A 10,754-nucleotide genomic window follows, 5' to 3' on the forward strand; every position below is an offset into this window, starting at 1 on the left:
TATGTAAGTCAACCCATTACTCTAGTGTGTGGTAATATGCAATACAAGCGTCCTGATGATTGTGATGTATGATAGATAATGTTATGATGTATGATAGATAATGTTCCATTTCCTGCCAGAGGTTCCAGTTGCAACAGTTCCAAGAGGTGCTCCAGTAGTGTAGACATATGGCATCACAAGTAGGCTATTATCAATCTGGCTCAGACAATACACCTTATCTTGCTACCTAGTGAGACACAACTCTCTTTAAAGGGCCAAGAGATAAAGATACATTTTATTTCCTAACACAGACAAACTCTCACTGTGCTCAAGCTTGACATAAGTACATAAAAAAATGTGGAAGCTTATCAGTGCGCGTCACATTTATGCAACCCTTTGTACTGGTATAGTCCTGCAGAGAAGGCTTAGATCGGCAGGAATGTCAGTTGGGGTCTTTACTTTCACAACTATTGTTATAAATGTAGCAGAGATGTCCCCTGCTTTGGCTGTGCTGTAATCTTGTCAGCCATTTGACAACAAGACCCTATGGCTACCTTAGACTACAGTAATCTCTGTTAATTAAAAGGAGCGATCTAAAATTCAAACAATAAAGCAAATGAATGGCTGTATCACATCTGCTCCTGCCACACCCCATAGTGATCATACTGCTTGACCTGCAGCCATTCCCCAGTACTCTTTCTCTCTCCCCCCCCCCCCCCCCCCTTTCTGATTGTGTGGTTGGAAACAGGTGTGCTGGAGTCAGAGCAGATCCCTACCAGCTGCAACTCATTCCATTATCAAGACCTCTACAAACTCAGTCCTGCCACTTCCACTCTGCCAAATCGTAATCTCTGCTCAGTCAGTTTATGCTTCTAGCCATAATTATTGAAGATCCTGTTAGCCTGCTGTACCGGGTTTCTCTGCCTGACGCTGTTTATCCTCTCACTGCAGTTTTTCCACTCTGGCTCCTGTCTCCTGTTCCACACCTCATCACCCTGCTACCTTGTTCTGGACCCACCACTCCCTTGGATTCCGATCCAGGCCTGTTTCCTCTGTCCAAACCCAGCTCACTCCAACCTCAGCCTCCACTTCTGGTTTCCTACAACTCATCCGAGCTTCCCTGTATCTGCACTTCATCTCTCCCTGTGTGCAAGAAGTCTTCTTTCACTCATCCCTGTTTCCTGGTCTGAGTCTGCTCTTGGGTTCCACTGTGCTGCTCTGCGTGACAGTGACCCAGATGGCCCCTTATGCAATGTTGAGCATATTGTCACTGTCTGATAACCTGTTTGGGGTAGGGGGCAGCATTTTCACTTTTGGATAAATAGTGTGCCCAAACTGAACTGCCTCCTACTCTGTCCCAGATCCTAATATATGCATATTATTAGTATTGGATAGAAAACACTGAAGTTTCTAAAACTGTTTGAATCATGTCTGAGTATAACAACTTATTTAGCAGACGAAACCCCGAGGACAAACCATTCAGATGGTTTTTTTTGTCACTGTCTTTTCAGTATTTTTTTCATGGGGAATGCAGAATTCTAATTGACTTTCCTGCAGTTCCTACCACTTCCACTGGATGTCACCAGTTTGTAGAAATTGGTTAACGTTTTTCCTTTGTGTAATGAAGAAGTACCATTGCTCAGAACGAACGTCACTTCATGTGAACCTTTCGATAGAGGTGCGTAACCAGAAAAGTAGCGTCAGTTTGTTTTGCTCCTGTATTGAACACAGATCATCCCGTCTTCAATTTGATTGATTTAATATACATGTTTAGAAATACCTAAAGTAGTTTAAAAAAAATTGGCAAAGTTTACAGATAACTTTTGAGATGTTTTGTTGCGTAAGTTGGAAGTGTTATTTTTCTGGATCAAACTCTCCAAATAAATGGAAATTTTGGATATTTATCGATGGAATTAATCAAAAAGGACCATTTGTGATGTTTATGGGACATGTAGGAATGCCAAGAAAAGAAGCTTGTCAAAGGTAAGGCATGATTTATATTTTATTTTCTGCGTTTTGTGTCGAGCCTGCAGAGTTGAAATATGCTACTCTCTCATTGTATACTGTTGTGCTATCATCAGATAATAGCATCTTATGCTTTCGCCGAAAAGCCTTTTTGAAATCTGACATGTTGGCTGGATTCACAATGAGTTTAGGTTTAATTTGCTATCTTGCATGTTTAATTTAATGAAAGTTTGATTTTTATAGAAATGTATTTGAATTTGGCGCTCTGCATTTTCCCTGGCTATGGGCCATGTGGGACGCAAGCGTCCTGCCTACCCCAGAGGATAACCTCTTATTTTCAAAACAGTGTGTATATATCTATAGGCACCAAGGGAAAAAATTAAATAAATAAAAAACATATTTTCTATTTTAATTGTATTTTTTTCAAATGTATTATTACTCTTTTTTTTAAGCCTGTCACATCTGTGAATGTGGAATGTGTTTTGTTGGTTGAAAAACAAGAACTTACCTTTACATTGAGAAAAAAAATAAAACTTTTCAGGAAATTGAAAAATGACCATAAGTAAATGATGTCAATTAACGAACATACAATCATGACACTTCAGAAGCTATTTTGTATAATGTTCAGGGTGCATTAAGGAGAGTTACTGCTTTCAATAAATACTGCCGGGGTGTTAAGCATATCCCAGTTTAGGTCACTTAACAGAACGAACTCTGAAGATAGATGGGGGGGGGGCAATCAATTCACATATGGAGTCCAGAGCACAGCTGGGAGCTGGGCGGGTCTATAACAGGCAGCAACAGTGATGAAACCTTGGCAAACATTTTGTTACAATGTCCACGATCTAAGCTAGATGCCCTCAATCTCACACAAATTATCAAGGAACCCACCAGGTACAACCCTAAATCTGTAAACATGGGCACCCTCATAGCTATTACCCTGACCAACTTGCCTTCCAAATACACCTCTGCTGTTTTCAATCAGGATCTCAGCTATCACTGCCTCATTGCCTGAATCCTCTATGGGTCTGATATGCAACTTTTCAAGGAAGTCAGGAACCAATATACACGCTAGAGGTCGACCGCTTAATCGGAATGGCTGATTAATTAAGGCCGTTTTCTTAACAATCGTTCTTTTTGGGCGCCGATTTGCCTTTATACCTTTTTATTTATCAAGTCAGTTAACACGTTCTTAAATTCAATGATGGCCTAGGAACGGTGGGTTAACTGTCTCATTCAGGGGCAGAACGACAGATTTTCACCTTGTCAGCTCGGGGGATCCAATCTTGCAACCTTACAGTTAACTAGTCCAACGCAATAACGACCTGCCTCTCTCTCGTTGCACTCCACGGAGACTGACTGCCTGTTACGTGAATGCAGTAAGCCAAGGTAAGTTGCTAGCTAGTTAAACTGATCTTAAATCAATCATAATCACTAGTTAACTACACATGGTTGATATTACTAGATATTATCTAGCATGTCCTGCGTTGCATACAAGTATCTAAGTATCTGACTGAGCGGTGGTGGGCAGAAGCAGGCACGTAAACATTCATTCAAACAGCACTTTCATGCGTTTTCCCAGCAGCCCTTTGTTTTGCGTCAAGCATTGCGCTGTTTATGACTTCAAGCCTATCAACTCCCGAGATGAGGCTGGTGTAACCGAAGTGAAATGGCTAGCTAGTTAGCGTGCGCTAATAGTGTTTCAAACTTCTGGCTCTGAGCCTTGGTGGTTGTTTCCCTTGCTCTGCATGGGTAACGCTGCTTCGATGGTGGCTGTTGTCGTTGTATTGCTAGTTCGAGCCCAGGGAGGAGCGAGTAGCGGGACAGAAGCTATACTGTTACACTGGCAATACTAAAGTGCCTATAAGAACATCCAATAGTCTAAGGTTAATGCAATACAAATGGTATAGAGGGAAATAATCCTATAACTACAACCTAACACTTCTTACCTGGGAATATTGAAGACTCATGTTAAAAGGAACTACCAACTTTCATATGTTCTCATGTTCTGAGCAAGGAACTGAAACGTTAGCTTTCTTACGTACTTTCTTCTCCAACACTTTGTTTTTGCATTATTTAATCCAAATTTATGTTTAATTATTTACTTGAGGCTAAATTGATTTTATTGATGTATTATATTAAGTTAAAATAAGTGTTCATTTAGTATTGTTGTCATTATTACAAATACATTTTTTTTTTTTAATCAGACTATTTTAATCGGTATCAACTTTTTTGGTCCTCCAATAATCGGTATCGGTGTTGAAAAATCCTAATCAGTCGACCTCTAATACACTCAGTCAGTCAGGAAAGCAAAGGCTAGCTTTTTCAAACAAATTTGCATCCTGTAGCCCTAACTCAAAAGTTTTGGGACACTAAAGTCCATGGAGAATAAGAGCACCACCTCCCAGCTGCCCACTGCACTGAGGCTAGGTAACACTGTCACCACTGATAAATCCACGATAATCGAGAATTTCAATAAACCTTTCTCCTATCCTGGCCATGCTTTCCTTCTGGTTACCCCAACACGGGCCAACAGCTCTGCACCCCCCGCAGCTACTTTCCCAAGCCTCCACATTTTCTCCTTCACCCAAATCCAGATAGCAGATGTTCTGAAAGAGCTGCAAAACCTGGACCCGTACAAATCAGCTGGGCTAGACAATCTGGACCCTCTCTTTCTAAAATGATCCGCCGCCATTGTTGCAACCCCTATTTCCAGTCTGTTCAACCTCTTTCGTATCGTCCGAGATCCCTAAAGATTGGAAAGCTGCTGCAGTCATCCCCCTCTTCAAAGGGGGTGACACTAGACCCAAACTGTTAAAGACCTATATCCACCCGGCCCTGCCTTCCTAAAGTCTTTGAAAGCCAAGTTAATAAACAGATCACTGACCATTTACAATCCCACCGTACCTTCTCCGTTGTGCAATCCGGTTTCCGAGCTGGTCACGGGTGCACCTCAGCCACGCTCAAGGTACTAAACTATATCATAACCGCCATCGATAAAAGACAGTACTGTGCAGCCGTCTTCATCGACCTGGCCAAGGCTTTTGACTCTGTCAATCACCTTGGTTTCTCAAATGACTACCTCGCCTGGTTCACCAACTACTTCTCAGAGTTCAGTGTGTCAAATCAGAGGGCCTGTTGTCCGGACCTCTGGCAGTCTATATGGGGGTACCACAGGGTTAAATTCTCGGGCCGACTCTTTTCTCTATATATATCTTTAATGTCGCTCTTGCTGCGGGTGATTCCCTGTTCCACCTCGCAGACAACACCATTCTGTATACAGCTGGCCCTTCTTTCGACACTGTTAACAAGCCTACAAATGAGCTTCAATGCCATACAACACTCCTTCCGTGGCCTCTAACTGCTCTTTAACGCTAGTAAAACTAAATGCATGTTTTTCAACCGTTCGCGGCACACCCCCGCCCGCTCAACTAGCATCAATACTCTGGACGGTGCTGACTTAGAATATATGGACAACTACAAATACCTAGGTGTCTGGCTAGACTGTAAACTCTCCTTCCAGACTTATATTAAACATCTCCAATCCAAAATTAGATCTAGAATCGGCTTCCTATTTCGCAACAAAGCCTCCTTCACTCAAGCCACCAAACATACCCTCGTAAAACTGACAATCCCATCAATCCTTTGGCGATGTCATTTACAAAATAGCCTCCAACACTACTCAACAAACTGGATGCAGTCTACCACAGTGCCATCCATGTTGTCACCAAAGCCCCATATACCACCCACCACTGCGACCTGTATGCTCTCGTCGGCTTGCCCTCACTACATATTCGCCGCCAGACCCACTGGCTCCATGTCATCTAAGTCTTTGCTAGGTTAAGCTCTGCCTTATCTCAGATAACTGGTCATGATAACAACACGCTCCAGCAGGTACAGTTGAAGTCAGAAGTTTACATACGCTTAGTTTGGAGTCAGTAACTCGTTTTTCAACCACTCCACATATTTCTTGTTAACATTTTATAGTTTTGGCAAGTCGGTTTAGGACATCTACTTTTTGTGCATGACACAAGTAATTTTTCCAACAATTGTTTACAGACAGATTATTTCACTTATAATTCACTGTACAATTCATGGATCAGAAGTTCACACCCTAAGTTGACTGTGCTGTTAAACAGCTTGGAAATTTTCAGAAAAAGATGTCATAGCTTTAGAAGCTTCTGATAGGCTAATTGACATCATTTGAGTCAATTGGAGGTGTACCTGTGGATGTATTTCAAGGGCTACCTTCAAACTCGGTGCCTCTTTGCTTGACATCATGGGGAAATCAAAATAAATCAGCCAAGACTTCAATAAAACAATTCTAGACCTCCAAGTCTGTTTCATCCTTTGGACCAATTTCCAAAGGCCTGAAGGTACCACGTTCATCTGTACAAGCAATAGTACGCAACTATAAAGACCATGGGACCACACAGCCATCATACCGCTCAGGAAGAAGATGCGTTTAGTCTCCTAGAGATTAACGTACTTTGGTGCGAAAAGTGCAAATCAATCCCAGAACAACAGCAAAGGACCTTGTGAAGGTGCTGGAAGAAACGGATACAAAGGTATCTATATCCAACCGCAAAAACGAGTCCTATATCGACATAACCTGAAAGGCCACTCAGCAAGGAAGAAGCCACCGCTCCAAAACCACCATACAAAAGCCAGACTACGGTTTGCAACACATGGGGACAAAGATCGTACTTTTTGGAGAAATGTCCTCTGGTCTGATGAAACCAAAATAGAAATGTTTGGCCATAATGACCATCGTTATGTTTGGAGGAAAAAGGGGGATGCTTGCAAGCTGAAGAACACCATCCCTACCGGGAAGCACGGGTGTAGCAGCATCATGTTGTGGGGGTGCTTTGCTGCAGGAGGGACTGGTGCACTTCACAAAATTGATGGCACCATGAGGATGGAAAATGATGTTAATATATTGAAGCTACATCTCAGGACATCAGTCAGGAAGTTAAAGCTTGGTCTCAAATGGGTCTTCCAAATGGACAATGACCCATAGCATACTTCAAAAGTTATGGCAAAATGGCTTAAGGACAACAAAGTCAAGGTATTGGAGTAGCCATCACAAAGCCCTGAACTCAATCCTATAGAAAATTTGTTGGCAGAACTGAAAAAGTGTGTGCGAGCAAGGAGGCCTACAAACCTGATTCAGTTATTCCAGCTCTGTCAAGAGGAATGGGCCAAAATTCACAATTCATTATTGTGGGAAGCTTGTGGAAGGCTACCCGAAACGTTTGACCCAAGTTAAACATTTTTAATGCAATGCTACCAAATACTAATTGATTGTATGTAAACGTCTGACCCACTGGGAATGTGATGAAAGAAATAAAAGCTGAAATCATTCTCTCTACTATTATTATTACATTTCACATTCTTAAAGTGGTGATCCTAACTGACCTAAAACAGGGATGTTTTACAAGGATTAAATGTCAGGAATTGTGAAACTGAGTTTAAATGTATTTGGCTACGGTGTATGTAAACTTCCGACTTCAACTGTATATCTCACTGGTCATCCCCAAAGACAACACCTCCTTTGGCCACCTTTCCTTCTAGTTCTCTGCTGCCAATGACTGGAACGAATTTCAAAAACTTAACTTTAAACATCAGCTATCTGAGCAGCTAACCGATCGCTGTAGCTGTACATAGCCCATTCAATCTACCTTCCTCATCCCCATATTGTTTTTATTTACTTTTCTGCTCATTCGCACATCAGTATTTCTACTTGCACATCATCTACACATCTATCACTCCAGTGTTAATTTGCTAAATTGTAATACATTCGCTATTTTGGCCTATTTATTGCCTTACCTTCTCATGCCATTTGCACACGCTGTATATAGACTTTTTTTCCTATTGTGTTATTCACTGTACGCTTGTTTATTCAATGTTTAACTCTGTTTGTGTCGCTTTGCTTTATCTTGGCCAGGTCGCAGTTGTAAATGAGAACTTGTTCTCAACTAGCCTACCTGGTGAAATAAAAACTGTAATAAAAATCAGACCGCAACGATATGAGACTTTGATTATCTTGTTGTAAAGCTGTGAGTCTCAAGGGAAGAGAAGCATCATGCTGTTCAGAGGCCAGGTACTGTAGAGCTCAGAGTAGACCAAGCCATTTGTCACAGTCTGCTAATGTGTTTACCATGGAAGACACCACTTCCCCCTTTAGCTCCCCTGGGGAGTAGCAGCCTAGCCTTGGTCTGGCCCTGCAGTCTGACTTACTCCCAGTTGGTCTCCAAGCTGCCTCTCTTATTCCTACATGGTCCCCCTCAGGGGCAGATTGGCCATCTGACAATTCTGTCAAATGCCAGATGGGCTGGACATTTTTTGTTGTTGGGTGGGCTGACATACACAATGTTTTTTTTAAATATAAAAATAAAACCATGAAAAAGGTATCATGGGTGGTGTTAAGTTGTTTTGTCATTTTTTCCCCCTGTAATTTCGCGATTGTTATACCAATCTATAATGAGTCTTTGGCTGATCAGTCGGCAATGGCCGGCCCCCATGCCAAGATAAGCTGGCCCGGTTTTCTGATAGACTGAGATGAGGTCACGCAAACTCATTCAAAGGGATCGGGCGTCACTGTTTAAGCCAGGTAGGCAAGTTGAGAACAAGTTCTCATTTACAACTGCGACCTGGCCAAGATAAAGAAAAGCAGTTGGACAATACGACAACACAGAGTTACACATGGAATAAACAAAACATACAGTCGAAGCAAGTCTATATACAGTGTGTGCAAATGAGGTAAGAAAAGGGAGTTATGGCAATAAATAGGCCATGGTGGCGTAAATAAGAATGTGTTCTTAACTGACTTGCCTAGTTAAATAAATAAATGTAAATACATAAAAGTAAAATGCAGCATTAGCAAAGAGACCAGATCTGACTCTGTCATCAGTTAGACAAGATCAAGGGTAGTAAAAAACAAAGTGTGCCTATAAATGTAGAAAGAGCATATTCTACATTGTCACCTCACTCAAAACATCCTATTACTTTGGGAGGCTAAAACCATGATTTGGTTAAACAGTAAAGTGCATTATCCTCATGATTTATGTAATGAAAGTGTCTGCCCTGTGCCCTTTCTGGGGCCTGTTGCTCTGATGAGCGAGCCACTTTGCTGTCCTCACATGTGCTCGCGAGAAATGCATTCTGATCATATAACATTTCAAATGCGGGAAAACACATCTCTTTGTTATGTGTCAGCACTACTGCCTGAATCGGGTTGTGTGTATGGCTAGTGGGGGAGTGACGCCCCCAGTGATGTGGGCTGGTGTGGATAAAATTCAGGGCCATATTCTTGTCCCAGTCGGCCCCTGATGTAAGTTGAAAACATTGTTAAAAGCCTTGTTTGTGTGTTTGTGTAACCAGTTGCACAGGCTTTTGTAGTTACATTTCCTAAATAATAATTCCTGATTGAATGAACTTATGGCTGAAACTTTTGCCTAAGTTTTCTCTAGTGAAGTTTGGGCCAACTAAAAATGTTAAGTTCAGGTAACACTTTGACCGAAATGTAAGTAAACTAAAAAAGACTGGAATCAGTGACATTAAGGTCTTTGTCTCTCCTTTTCTCCCTCTTTCGCTCTCCATCTCTTTATTTTCATCTCTCTCGTGTTCTTTCTCTCTCTCTCTCTTTTTATTTATCTCGCTCTCTGTTAAGCGTGATATACCAAACCTTATGCAGATTGTAAACAACCTCAGGGCCTCCCTCCTACTTGAGCCTAACATTCTTCTCCTGCCAATCACTTATAATTGGATAAGCAACAGAAAAACATGGACAATTTATTAATAATTTCAAATAAAAATAAGACCCTATGGGATATCAAAGTAAGCAGGCACACACAAACACAACGAGACAATATGTGTGTGGTTGCTATTAGATAGTCAACAGACAATGTGCTCTTTCTAACTTCCTTTACCAGAATGGTGTTTTCTGTTTTGGGATCCCTCACCCCTTCATACCTCCCTAACAGAGGCCACCTACTGTAATGCACCCATCTGTCATTGGTAAATTTTCCATATGCAGCAGCAGTGTCAGACTCCCTCAGACACCCCTCAGCCAGCCATATTTATTAAGCAACATCTTACCCTCCCATACGCTTCAATACTCTTCCACCTCTATTTTAAGAGTCAAGGTGTTTCCATGACAACTCAGAGGTGAGGTGTGGGCATCACGGGTATGTTGCTGGTGTTTATTTTAAGGTCTAGCAACAAAGTCTGGATTTTGAAACAAGAAAATATGAGAGGAATCGGAAACAACAACCAATCATCCTTGTCAAACTGAAAAACCTGCTCTCTGAAAACATTAAACTGATTGAAACAATGATGGATAAATTACAGTTGTGGAATGTGTGTCAAAAGGTCAATTAGGGTGTACTTATATCTGTCCTGTTTCACACATGTACAAGTGTGTAACCTGTACAAGTGCGAAATAATGTTTTTTTTTGCAGACACCCTCGTCCGAGTTAGGGTTGGCTGGGGTTCTTAACTGACTTGCCTGGTTAAATAAAGGTTAAATAAAAAATATAAAATGGGGACACAACCAGGGATCAGCCATTATGGACAGTAACCCTGGACTCCAGGACAGATTGACAGAGACTTCACCTAGTCAGCTTCAACTAGCAACCTTTGGTTGCTGGCCGAACGCTCTAACAGCTAGGCTATCTGCCGTGTGTGTGTGTGTGGACATGTTTAACTATACTTGTGGCGACCAGAACTCCTCATGGCCTAGACTGAATCCCTAGCCGCGTCCTCAAATCTTGTGGCAGACCAGGTGGGTTTGATCTTGACGTTTACAC

Source organism: Oncorhynchus kisutch, linkage group LG25 (assembly GCF_002021735.2).
Source record: "Oncorhynchus kisutch isolate 150728-3 linkage group LG25, Okis_V2, whole genome shotgun sequence".
Lineage (NCBI taxonomy): Eukaryota > Metazoa > Chordata > Actinopteri > Salmoniformes > Salmonidae > Oncorhynchus > Oncorhynchus kisutch.